Genomic DNA, 13,780 nt, shown 5'->3' on the forward strand with positions numbered 1-13,780 from the left:
GGAGCCTCTGGACCAGTCACAATCGGATGTTCCTGCCACTCCTTCCCAGTCAAGCTCACCTCAGCTTCCAACAAAGTCAACTGTTGTGATCCCCCCGTCACTCCAGCAATGGAAACAGGTTCTGTCCCCACGTGTTCCGATGGCATTAAGGTACACTGTGATCCAGTGTCAACCAATGCTTCATAGTCTTGTGGCTCTGATGTGCCAGGCCATCTGATCCACACCTTCCAAAAAACCCGGTTCTCCCGTGCCTCTTCCTGGCTGGAGGCAGGGCCCCTCTAAGCCAGATTGTCCTTCTTTCCTTGGGCATATGCCTTAGAAGTTCCTTCAAGGGGATCGGACATGTCATCGTCATCATCATACTTAACATCTCGGCTACGAGCGACCGGAGCTGCTATCTTTTTGGTGATACTTTCTCTTTTCTTCAAATCACGCACCTGTTGTGCCAAAGCAGCGGTGGGTTTTCCATCCCATCTCCTCATGTCTTCTCCAGACTCACACAGAAAATCCCATAACTCAGCCCATGGGATGTACCTTCTCTCCCCATCAAAGGAGCGCCAGCGTTGGACACCAGGGCTTCTAATTTGTACAGCTGAGATTTGAATAAGGTCCTCCTTAATCTCTTCCCGGAGTTTCTTATGATTCTCCTCTATTTTGTCCTCTAACTTCTGCAGTCGGGTTTCCACTGCTGCAATTCTGGCATGGGTTGGGCCATGCACAGCATCTGCATACGCTCGAAGCTTCTTTGCCATATCGAGCACAGTCTCATATGTATCATCCCGCTTCATTATTGCTAGGGCAGAAGCGTATTCAGGTGGCCCAAGTCGCACAAGTTTCCTCCACATTACAGGTGTGCGTGGTACCAGGTCCGGATTCCTAGTTGTTGTGTCATCTGAGAAAATGAGCTCTGCCACTGCCATCTCTCTCAGGCGTTGGATCCCCTGTTCTATGGTCTTCCACCGTGTCTGCTGCATATAGAGATCATCCGTACACAGGTATCGTTCTGCTACGCTTCTTAGGACCCGTTCCCAGAGGCTGTGAGGGTTAGCCCCCCTCATCATACCTTGATCGATGACAGGATCATGTGACAGGGATCCCAAATGCGTCGCTTCAGTACCATCCAAAATCGTAACCTCCCCTGCAGCATCCCAAAGGCGAACTAACCAACTAATTATAGATTCGTCAGGTTGTCGTCTGTAATCCTTTCTTAGGCCTCTGAGGTCCTTCAGAGAAAAGGAGTCAATATTAGCTCCAGATTCTGTGCCCCTTGATGTGGCCTCTGATTTGGGTGAGGGTCCTTCTCCTGCATCATCATCATCATCCTCCACCTTTCGATCGGTCGCATCATCCTCATCATCCTCCACCTTTCGATCGGTCTTGCCTTTACACTTTCCACCTCTTGTATTAGCTGCAACAGCCATGGTTTGGGGCCTATTGTCTGATTCAGCTGCTAGCCTGGAGCCTGGGATGTTAGCTGCAGCCTGTAACTAACTTATCTCCCTCTAACTAACTTATAGTAGTAACTAACTTATCTCCCTGTTCCCTTTCTGCTATCTGCTGCTCCACAGTATCTAGCAGAGTACGGTAAACAAACGCCAAGGCCCAGCTCACTGCAGTAATCCTTTCTTCCTTAGTATTACCATGGCACTTCTCCCTCAAATACTTTGCCACCTCGACTGGATTCTGAATTTGATCAGATGGAAAGTCCCAGTCTATAGGATCAGAAAATTCCTTTAAAGTCTGGCCCATATCCTCCCATTTCCCACTCCAGTCAAGATTTTTCCTGCTTTGTTTTACTCCTGAATCAGGAGTCTCTCTAACCCCTCTAGAAATCTCAGCTTTCATTTTATATACACTCCAGACAGTATAGAAAAGGCTTAATAAATTAAATGCCAGAAAGATGGTTTCTTTCAAACTCAGTATTCAGTATTTTCTAATAGAGATGTCAACAATTTGGAGGAGAAGAAGGAAGACAAAGGCTGAAAAGCCCCTTCCCCTTCTTCTCCCCAAACAAACTGAGTACACAGCCATAACAACAAGCCATACATTCCTGAAATAAAGTCCAGCATTTTTATCCGACACATCATCACACATAAGACCAGCACAATGACTACTCTGGTTAGTGCCCCCCGCTACTTATTAGGGACAACATCAGAGCTATTTTTGGGTAAGGAAATAACCCTAGGGACTACAAAAGTATTAAAACTTCAAAAACCCCTAGGGACCAGAAATACCGGCAAGCTTCCACTCCAAATGACATTATGAATCACCAATATGCCCACAAAACAACCAAAACCAAAATATTATTGTTATAGGTTTTTTTCCCACTGTTTTTGACCTCCGTTTCCCGGCCAACGCACCAACAATATACTGTCCTGGTTTAGGACAAATTAGGGGAAATCTCCAAAAGGGAGCCCCCTGAAACAAAACAAACCTCCAACCACCCCTCCCCCAACTCCGGGTTCGGGAAGGAATTTCTCGGAGGAGCAAAGTGGAAAACAAAACCTATTTATTTACAAGTGACAAAAGAACACTCCCCAACACAAGAAAAGAAAAGAAACCAGACTGTGTTGTGAAGGGCGCTGAGCTTCTCTCGCAAGATCCGGGTGTCCTGGACGTCTCAGGTCAGGTCCGGAGCCGGTCCAGTATCTTCAGGGGAGGGTAAGAAAGAGGGAACAAAAGAAAAGGGAAAAAAAAACCAGCGCAAAAAGCAGAAAGCAAGCAAGCAAGCGGCTAGCCAAGCCAAGCAGCCAAAAGCCCAAAAGCGAAAGTGCCTGGTCACACACTCCCTCCTCTCTTCCCCGCCCCGCCGCAGCAAGACGGCTCGGGGGGGGGAGAGAGAAAAGGCACAGCTGCCAGACACAACACACGATATTGGGAAAAAGGCTGTCAACCCACAACACCTCTTTAACCCTCTTCTTCTGATTAGGAAAAGCCTCAAGCCTGATTGCTCCATCTGGTATGATCCCAAGACCAAAACTCAAATTTTGATTAGTTTTTTATGAAAAGAGAGGCTGATTGCTCCTGGTTTCCAGAGGGTAATTCCAAAGCAATGCTGTGGAAGTGAAATGACATTAGTCAGTACTAGAGCTAGGATAAACATGAGCAGAAGCTGAGACATTTCCCTCTTCCTCTTAGGTGACACAGCAAGCAATGCTGACCTGCAGCAGGGGGCAATTTTAGGGTTGTTGGTGTCTGGGTAAAAGATACTGTTAGGTGAGGAGACTTCTGCCCAGCTTTATTCCTGGCCTCTTAAAATCTGCTGTTACTTTCTAACATGCTTCCAAAGGTGCAACTTCAGGAAGAGAGTACAACAGTGGCTTGAGGCATCTCTGCTTCTGTTCCTTAGTTTCCGAGCTGCTCAGGGGCCAGTTTAAATTAGAGCAGCCCCTGTGGGTTCTCCTGCAGATGCTGTACCTGTTTCTGGAGCACAGAATGCCTCAGTTACATCCCTATCCCTGACTTTGCCCCTGTGCCAAGGACAGAGATGGTGGCACTGTACAAATACAGGCTTTGTGATGCTCCAGAACAGCTGCTGTATTGCAGGAACAGTGTCTGAAGGCCAAAAATGTGCCTCTGTTCTCTGAAATGTTTATTTTATTTCTTCAGGGAGTTGCAAGGGTTGGAGTCTATGAGTTTTGGTGTTACAGAACCCAAATTTTAGTATGTTGGGGGCAAGTTTAGCTTGTGTCCCATAGAGGCAGAAATCAGGGTGGAGGCATTCCAGCTACACGTGAATTCTTGTGAGTTTGTCTAGCCCAGCATGTAACTAAGACATTGCTGTGTGTCCCAGTGTAGCAACGCCAGTGGTGGGAAGCTGCACATAGAAGCCATGCATACGTTGCTCAGCTTCCCACCCATTTCTTAAGTGGATGATCTAAACAGCAAAGATTGTGTTTATATGGGCCAATTCCTTAAAAAAAACCAGCATTTTGGTTGGCTAAGAAAACTTGGCATTCAATAATTTTATGGGGTGTTTTGACAGAAAATAGGAACTGCTTTTAAAAATATCTGAATTGTAGAGAAAAACAAAAAAGAGACCATTTTTTCATGAAAGAATGGCACATGAACCATTCCTTTCAGGTCGTAAAATGGCTTCATTATTTGGGTGAATTATAACTAACTGGGCTTTCCTTCACTCAAGCCCCTACAGTTCTGCACAATAAAAGAAATTTCCCATTACAGAGGCATGTAATGTGGTTTTGAATTTAATATTCATGTGGTGTGATGTGGGTCTCTGAAACATCCTACCTGAACATGAAGCATCAGCACTACTCTGCTTCATCAGAACACTGAACCCCTCTCATTTCATAGGCCTAGTTGTCTACTGTGTGTCACAGGCAGAAGGGAGTGAAAACTGATCTCTTGCAATCCCACAGATGAGGGGTGTCATGATGTTTGAAAAGGCAGGTGTCTGCTAAGAAAAGGCAGGAGCCTCCCTTGAAATGGAAAATGTAAACCCCCTCCCTCCAAATTATTATAATTTTGAAATTAAGGGTCTCTCAGGCAAAGATATGGGAATAGGAGTAACAGCTCTTTACTAGCAAAAATTAAAAATACAAATGCAATAGTACCAAAAAAATCCCCTACTGACAGAGTCAGAATACGACCAATACCCTGTTGGCTGGGGTGTTGGTAGCAGTCTGATTAAACAGTGGCTGCAGTCCTCCTGCAGTGTCAGGTGTGGTTCTGTTGAAGCAGGGATCCTGTAGAAGGGTGGAGTTTTCCTCTGAAGGTCCAGTGGTGGTGAAGATGGGCCTGGTCTTCCTCTGGGAATCCAGTGGAAAAGGCTGTCTCAGGTGTTCCATATATCAGATTATATCCAGGTAGGAATGCTTGTCTCCTCCTCCTGGGCAGAGCACCTCACAATGAGATGATATAATTTTTATCAGTCATGCAGTGACACTCAATGGCCCACTAACAGAAGATATTTCCCAGAGGGAGGATTGGTTTGTGGAAGAGATAAAGAAAACTGCCCAATTAACAGAAGATAACTGCCCCACCTCTAGCAGATGGCAAATCTACACACTCCCAGCTACATCTTGCAACCTAAGACACATGAAAAGCCTCCTCAAGGTTTTTCTACTTTTCCTGGTGGATTGGAGGAGCAGGCAGCAAGATGAGCTGGTGCTCCAGACAACTTTTATTTTAGTAGCCTCACTGCTTTAATGAAGTGTGTATTGTCCATACCAAACATGATTTCCTCTTCCCAATGAAGAGGAAGAAAGCTGTGCCTCCCATTGCCCCAGGTAATTAGCACAGACCTTCCCCAGGAGGCTAAAGGTCTCTCCTGCTGCATATTGTTCGTGCCTTCTTCACAGTGAAGCTGCTTTTCCAAGGTGTAAACACTCTAGCAAAGGTTGTGGGCTGCTTGGAACAGTTTTCCAGCAGGGACTGTGCTACTCTGATTGCCTCTCCATTTTCAATTTTTTTTTTTTTTTTATAAATACAGAAAGCAGATAGATCTATTGCTGGACTAGAAAGTTGAAAACTTCTAATTTTCCACTTAGACCCACAAACAAATTTATTTCTTGTATTTTTTTGTTCTGAATATTGAATTTTCTAGTTTTTCCTTAACCTCATGAGGAAGTTTTTTTTAATATTTATGATGAATTTTCTCAACTGAAAGAGAGAGAGAAAATGGATAACTGATCTAAATATCAAGGATTTAATTGTTTTATCCCCCAGAAATGAGCATGCAAGGGACTAAGAAGGAGCTAATTTAGAAATATTTTTTCCCAGTTGGGAAAAATGCATATTATATGGTTGGCTCTTTGCAAATATTAAAATGAATACTATATGTGTTTTGTTAGAAAATTATGCTGTATTAATATCTTTTAAGTAGTGTGGTAAATATAGTTTTTAGGCTATAGCATAATATTAAAATAGAAACTATGTGGTGTAAGATACTTTTTGTAACTCAAGGAATGGATAAAATAATCAAGAAATTCTTTGCATAGAGATTACAGCAACAAGACACCAAGATCTTAAGAAAAGAATTATTGCCTCCTTATTGGGAAAACCTAGACTTTGTGGGGACTGAGACAATTGATTTACAAGATGAGGGGGGGAAAGCAGACATTAAACAGAAGCACCCTTAGGTTGAAAGGAATGTTTGAATCATGTGTGAGATATATGAATATGCAATAGGCTATGGCTTTTAAGGTTAATCCTTTGTTAGCAAAACATGCTTTGTGGCAGAGCAAAGTGCCTAGAAGTCCATAATTATTTGCTTTTTATTGTCTTTTATTGTCCTAACTTTGATTGTCCAAATTCTTATTGTCCTAATTTTTATTACTATTTTATTACTATTGAACTTCTAAAATTTGAGCACAAGTGGTTGGCGTTTTTCATACCCATCTTTTGACCACGATAGCCGGACAATGTCCCTTATAGCTGAAATGGGGAATTTCCTTCCAAAACTCTCATTGAGATCCCACAGAACTCTAAGCTGGCCTCTGCCATGCAAAGGCTGCTGTGAGTTTTGGAGCAGCTGCTGAATTCTTTGCAGTTCAGTTCAGGCCCTGCTGAAGCCCGTGGTGATACAGGGGCACAAGGTGAAGTCAGGCAGTGATGAGGAGTGAACCAGCCAAGTCTTGTCTTTCACTGTCTGCAGATGTGAGTTTCCAGGGGAGTTCAGAGAAGGCCATTCCGGTTTCTGAAGCACAACTGAAGTCAGTCACATTATTTACTTTGTAGAAGCCTTTCACGCTTCTATGAGGTGTGCTATGAGCTTCAGAAATGCCATGGCATCCTTTGTATAGCTGGTAAATAAAGCCAGCTAAAGGAAACCAGTTTCCTCTTGCAGCAGAACCAACCCCAGGCAGAAACCCCTGTCCTGGGGGCAGCCTGGGTTGTGACCATGATGCCACAGCACTTCAGAGCTCTAGGGCCCACACTCTACATGTTCCAGTTGCACAGTGCTTTTGAAGAGGCACCTTCTGAGGTGCCTCTGCGTATGTCTGAAAAAAGACTGAGGAATCTGATACAGACCAATGCTGACAATGCTTTAACCATGGAGTTGTTTGTTGTAAGACTCCACGTCTGGGCAGGCTGTTCAGGTCCAACCCAGCTAGCTACGGACCCCAGCCCACACGATCTTACACGGACGAAAGCAAATGACGAGAAGCGCTCTTCTCCAGGTGGGGATGAATGTCCTCTGTTTATTGACTTGTGAGGATGTTGTAGTGTATTGTTAAGTTTCTTGTATTACTCCCCCATTTTATGTATTGTTTCCCCCTGTTCCATGTAAATGGTTCTGCCCTCCCCAGTTTTCCCGCCATAGCCCTACTGTCAGTTATGTTGCTATGGTTACCCCTGCCCTTGGTATTGTCAGTTATCTAAGTTATGTAATTTCTCCTCCCTCATATCGCCATATAAGTAAACTTTTCCCCCTCCCTGGGCCCAGTCAATCACACCCCACTCCTCCTAGCTTTCGAGAACCTTCTTCTCTCTGGGGCTTGTGGTTGGCTGTGGTCCCGGGGCCCCTCCTCTACTTTGTATTTATTGGGTTCCTCTGTATGTCAATTATGTTAAGTTCCTCCCTTCACCTTTCCCCATTGGCTCACTGTGGATCCCTCCCTTGTACACCCCCGTTCTTTAAAACCCTGCTTCTCCCGCCCCTCAGGGCCATTTGCTGGTTGGTGCCATCCTCTGGTTGGTGCTCCAGTGCCATCAATAAACCGACCTTCACCCCCAGCAAGTGTGCTACTCCTTATTCTCGTCCACTTCAGCAGCAAGTCCAGTCCGCAAGCCAGCCCAGCCCGAGGCCTATAGACGCCAAGGGGGGCTGGCAGTTTATGCAGCTGGGTGTCGGCCACAGACCCTCTGCTAGCCAGACGTCGCCTTAGTGGCCGCATACACTCTGCCACAGTTTGGCGCCTAATGTGGGGCCCCCAAGTGGACAACTGACCACCGGACCCCGCGGATTGGAATTACAAATTTTCTCCTGGCCGCCAAGCTACCCCTGGTTGTAGCAGGCTCCGTTTTAGGGGCAGTGCTCCCTGGGGATCGAGGTCGCAACTCCCCGCACCCATTGAGGAGGACCTCAGGGACGAGAACCCCCGCCCGGATTTTGTTTCTGCCGCCGCTGGACAGGTAAGCCCTGGCCCTGAGCTGGGGACTCTCAGCGGCTTCCCCCCTGTCTTTTTAATCCTCCCGTGGAGTTTATGCCCTGCGCTGGGGACCGACTCCCTACCCTTTACCCTTGAGGGCTGAAGCCCCAGACTTGGGGACAGTCCTCACCCCCACGTTTTTTTTTTCCCCTTTCCCGTGGGGCCGGTTTCCCCGGACTTGGGGCCCGGACCCACCACCCAAATTCCTTCTTTTCCTTCCATTGAACCCTCAGACTTGTGGACAGTGGGGGGAGCAGGGGCTGGCGGCGGGCAATTCAGTGTTTTAGTTCTCCTTATTTTCCAGGTGGGTGGCACAACACCAGTGGTTTTTCCCCTTCTAAGACAGTGCTTTGCTGGCTTAGAAGAGAGCCATGGGTGCTGGCTTGGGAAAAACCCAAAAAGGAGTTTACTACATTGTTAAAGGTTTGTTGCTTGGGGGTGGTTACCAGGCCCCCAAGAAAGAGTTAAAGTTGTTGACAAAATGGGTCTTTTCCCAATTCCCTGAAGTTTCCCCAGAACTTGTTAGGGAGCCACGGTTTTGGGCAGCCGTTGTGGCAAAATTAGACAATGCTGTTAATTCTGGGGAAACTAATCTGTCAACCGTGGCATACTGGGTGGGCAGAGTGTACGCTACACTCTGTCCATCAGGGGAATTGAGGAAAAGTCCCTCAAGTTATAGTTTAGTCCTCGGTTTTCCCAGTTCGGTTGTCCATACCCCTCAGCCCTTACCCTCTACCCCTAGGCAGGAGCCCTCGAGGGGGATCCTAAAGGCTGACAAGAAGCAGGGGGTCCATCCTGCCCCTGCTCCCCCTCGACCTGCTTGGCCTCCCCCTCCGAAGAGCCCTGGCCAAGCTCTTCGGAGTTCTCTTCCCTCTCCCTCTGTCCCTGTCCCCAAGTCCCCAGTTGTTGCTCAAAGGTTTGTTCGGTTTGTCGATGAAGCACAAAATGGCTCCCATGGAGCCCAAAATGGCGGAGACCACGCGGTCGTTCCCGCCAAGGCTCCTTCTTTTTCTTCCAATCCCTTTCTCCCCAAAGCCAACCCCTTCCTTCCCCCTGACCCAACCCCTTTTTCTGTTACTCCACCCTCGGCTCCTCCCTCCGTCCCACCTCTTTCTCCACCCTCAGTTCCTCCCTTGGCTCCTCCCCCTACTCTGCCCACAGTTCCGCCCCCAGCTAACTCCTCCCCAACTCCTCCTCCGTATTTCACTCCGCCTCTGAGCTCCACCCAGGAGACGGAGGGGGTGGTTTGCCACGCCCATGCCCTCGCCCTGCCTCAGTGCCAGGCCCCGCCTCAACCTCCTCCCATTACGGTTCCCACGCTCCTCCTTTCGGTTCTCACGCTTTGTGTTCCGGGGGGTGGGAGTGGATGACCGGAAGCCGGGGTAGGTGCCTTTATTGGAAGCTGCCCCGGTTACGTACCACCTTAGCAGGGAAGGGGGTTCCCAGGGCCTATGGACACCTTTGTCACAGGCACAGATCAAGGAACTGTGCAAGGCCCAGAGGGAGTTTACCCGGGAGTCCGAGTACTTCCGGGGGCTCCTTCGTTCGGCCCTTGTGCAGGGAGATCTGGTGCCTGCGGACCTGAGGGCCCTTTTCTCTAGCCTTACTGGGCCCATGGAATTTAGGGTCTGGGTGGCTGAGTGGAGGAGGGAGATCATGGAGATTCTCCCAACACTTTGGGGGAGTCCTTCCACGTCTCATGACGCGGATGGCCTGGTGCTATCAGAAGACCATCTGGTGGGCGCAGGGCAATGGGCAAGCGGGGCAGCACAGGCAAAGGCTCTGTTCACTGAACAGCTGGTGGAGACTGGGAAGGCTGTGGAGCGAGCTTTTTATAAGCTCGCAACCACCATCTCCCAATGGGAGGTGGAGGAAATCAGGCAGGGCACGCAGGAGCCCTAAATGGCCTTCATAGAGCGCCTCTACAGGTTTGTGGCAGCACAGGTGCCAGGAGAAAGGGAGAGGGAAGAGATGCTCCGGCAGATGGCATACTATAATGCTAACCCGGAGTGTCGACGTGCCATCAGAGCTCTTCCTCAGAGTCCCCGGCCCACTGTAGAGGCAATGATAGAAGCGGTGACCAGTAAAGTTCCGTTGGCAGCGTGCCCAAGAAGATCTTCCATGGCCTTCGCCGAGTTCCCAGAGCTGGAATTCATCGATGCCGAAGCTGCCCCCGCCGCTGGACCGTTGACACCCGGGTCCGGCAGAAGATCCGCGGCTACCCACCCCTGCCATTTATGTGGAAAAGTGGGTCCCTGTATGCCCCAGTGCCCCATGAAACAAGACTATTTAGAATATAGGAGGAGGAGGGAGGAAAAAGAAAAAGAACAAAAAAACTAAGACCTGAGCGCAGCCCCTCCCTGTTCAAGGACGTAAGTGTGGCGGGCACCGAAACATCTGGTGGGGAGGGAGGAAAGAAGAAAGAGCTGCCACACGCCTTACCGGACTTGTCTTTGCTTACATCGGACTTGACAAATTACACCTGTGGTATTCCGTCTTTACCTGCATTCACCATCTTGTCCTCTGCTTCCCCATACAGGCTGCAGCTCACTAGGGACCTACACCTTCCCAACAGTGACTTAAAGCTGGTGTCTGTCGACCTGCAACATCCGGGTCGCTGGAGGAGTTTAGGACATTGCAGGTGGACTGACGTCGGAGACACAAAGCACACGCCGCAAGACATTTACATCATCCCAGGTTTGGCCACTACCGACCGGGACCGTTTTGCGGTAGGGCTGTACTGTGTCCAACCCCCACTCTTCCTCCCCAAGTGTCAAGTCATCGCCCAGGCCATCCCGTTTCCAGATAAAGACCACTGGAAGGAGACATCGAAGAAATCATCGCCTCCAACGGTGGCCTGGGCACAGGTTGTGGGGAGAGAGAAGCCCCGCCTAACTTGTCAGCTCTCGTTGGGCGGGGACCGTAAAATCGTCAGGGGTCTCCTGGACACAGGGGCAGATGTGACGATCATTCCCTCTCGGGAGTGGCCGTCACATTGGGATTTGCAAAACGCCGCCGGCACGATTCAAGGTGTAGGAGGGCTTCAATTGGCCAAACAATCAAGGAGTATTGTGCAAATTACGGGGCCAGACGGGCAATTGGCTTCAGTACGCCCGTTCGTATTAGATTACACCGAGCCTCTCTGGGGGAGAGACCTACTAGCCCAGTGGGGAGCCAAAATTGACCAGCCAAAGGCTCCCCAGGTTTTTCAGGCAGTGGCCACTGAGGAGCGCCGGACCTGGAAGCTGGATTGGCTGACTGATAAACCAGTACAGGTCTTGCAGTGGCCACTTAACAAACAAAAATTGAAGGCGCTCAATGAGCTCGTTCAGGAGCAGCTACTTAAGGGCAACATAGTGGAGACCATGTCTCCGGTTTTTGTCATCAAAAAGCCCAATAAAGATAAGTGGCGGCTCCTGACCGACCTCCGGCAAATTAACGATCAAATTGTCGGCATGGGGTCTCTCCAGCCAGGGATGCCCTCCCCAGCAATGCTTCCCTGAAATTGGAATTTGGTGGTTGTGGATATTAAAGATTGCTTTTTCCAAATTCCTCTACACCCTGACGATGCCCCGTGTTTCGTGTTCACGGTTCCTTCCATCAACCGTGAGTCCCCAGACAAGTGCTACCACTGGCGGGTCCTTCCACAGGGAATGAAGAACTCTCCAGTGATCTGCCAGTGGTACGTTGATTCTCTGCTGTCCCCCATCCGTACAGCCCTCGGGGATGCCGTTGTGATCCATCACTACATGGACGACATCCTCGTGTGTGTGCCCGACAACAGTCTACCTGCCCAGGCGCTTGACCTGACAATCAATGCGTTGGTTGCTGCAGGGTTCGAGCTCCAACAGGACAAGATTCAGAGGATGCCACCTTGGAGGTACCTGGGCCTTGAAATCACTAAGCGGACCATTGTTCCACAAAAATTGGCTATTTGGACGAAAGTCCAGACCCTAGCGGATGTTCACCAACTGTGTAGGTCTTTAAATGGGGTGAGACCCTGGCTAGGCATTTCTACCAAGGACCTGGCCCCCCTTTTCGATTTGTTGAAAGGGGGAGAGGGGCTTAGTTCCCCTAGGGCTCTCACCCCAGAGGCTCAGGTAGCTTTGGAGAAGATTCAAAAGGCTATTTCGGCCAGGCAGGCCCATCGCTACCATCCAGGCCTGCCTTTCAAATTCATAATACTGGGATAGTTGCCACACTTCCATGGCATTATCCATCAGTGGGATGAGACCTTAAAGGACCAAGGCTTGGGAGACAAACTCTTAATTATAGAGTGGGTCTTTCTGAGTCACCACCGGTCCAAAAGAATGACAAGGCCACAGGAGTTGGTAGCCAAACTGATCCTCAAAGCAAGATTGAGGATCAGGGAGTTGGCAGGATGTGATTTTGCATGCATTCACATACCAACTGAATTAGAATCGGGCCAACTAAAATTGAAGACCTTCAATGAACTGCTGCAAACAAATGAAAACCTTCAGTTTGCGTTACACTGGGCTTATCGCAGTAGATCAGCCGGCCCACAAATTATTTAATTCGGAGTTTAAATTATCTCTAAAAAGGGTCCAGAGCAAGGAGCCCTGGATGCAGTGACAGTTTTCACACACGCGTCTGGAGCATCCCACAAGTCAGTGATGACTTGGAAGGATCCTCAGACTCAGCAGTGGGAGACAGATGTTGCTGTTGTGGAGGGTTCTCCACAAATTGCTGAGTTGGACGCAGTCGTCAGGGCATTCCAGAGGTTCCCAGGACCTTTCAACTTGGTAACAGATTCTGCGTCTGTTGCCGGTGTAGTGTCCAGAGCTCAATTTGCAGTTCTTCAGGAGGTCTCAAACCAAAAATTATTTGAACTACTTAGTAGGCTCGTCGACTTAGTCTCCTACCGCGAGCATCCATTCTATGTAATGCATGTGAGATCGCACACTGACCTGCCTGGGTTCATAGCTGAGGGCAATCGTCGTGCCGATTCCCTGGCCGCGGCTGCTGTCACGGAGGGCCCACTCCCAGATGTGTTCGGCCAAGCTAAGATCAGCCACCAACTCTTCCATCAAAACGCGCCTGGCCTGGTCCGGCAATTCAACCTGACCCAAGATCAGGCCAAGGCGATTGTGGCCACATGTCCCCAATGCCAGAAAGACCAAATGCCCACCATAGCCTCGGGGGCTAATCCCTGAGGCTTGGCGAGCTGTGAGGTCAATTGTGTTACGTCCATGTCTCAGTGGACGCCTTCTCCGGGGCTATCTATGCTTCTGCCCACACAGGGGAAAAGGCCGCGGATGTCCAGAAGCATCTGTTTCAGGCATTCACTGTCTTGGGCATCCCTAGAGCCATCAAAACAGACAACGGCCCAGTGTATACATCCAAGGAACTGCGGAGCTTCCTGCAGCAATGGGGAATAGTGCATAGGACCGGCATCCCCTATTCCCCGACAGGCCAAGCCGTGGGGAGCCTACCAGAGCCTAAAGAAGATACTATCATGTCAACAAGCGGCAGTGAAGGTGGAGACCCCCCACGTCCAGTTGTCAAGAACGCTTCATACTCTCAACTTTCTAAACTGCTCTTTTGACAACCAGAATCCTCCAGTGGTCCGGCATTTCGGCAGTCACCAGCAGCTGCAGCCTAAAGCCAGGCCTCCGGTTCTTGTCAAGGATCCGGAGACCTGGCGG

The sequence above is a fragment of the Ammospiza nelsoni genome, chromosome 3 (genome assembly GCF_027579445.1).
Source record: "Ammospiza nelsoni isolate bAmmNel1 chromosome 3, bAmmNel1.pri, whole genome shotgun sequence".
NCBI lineage: Eukaryota > Metazoa > Chordata > Aves > Passeriformes > Passerellidae > Ammospiza > Ammospiza nelsoni.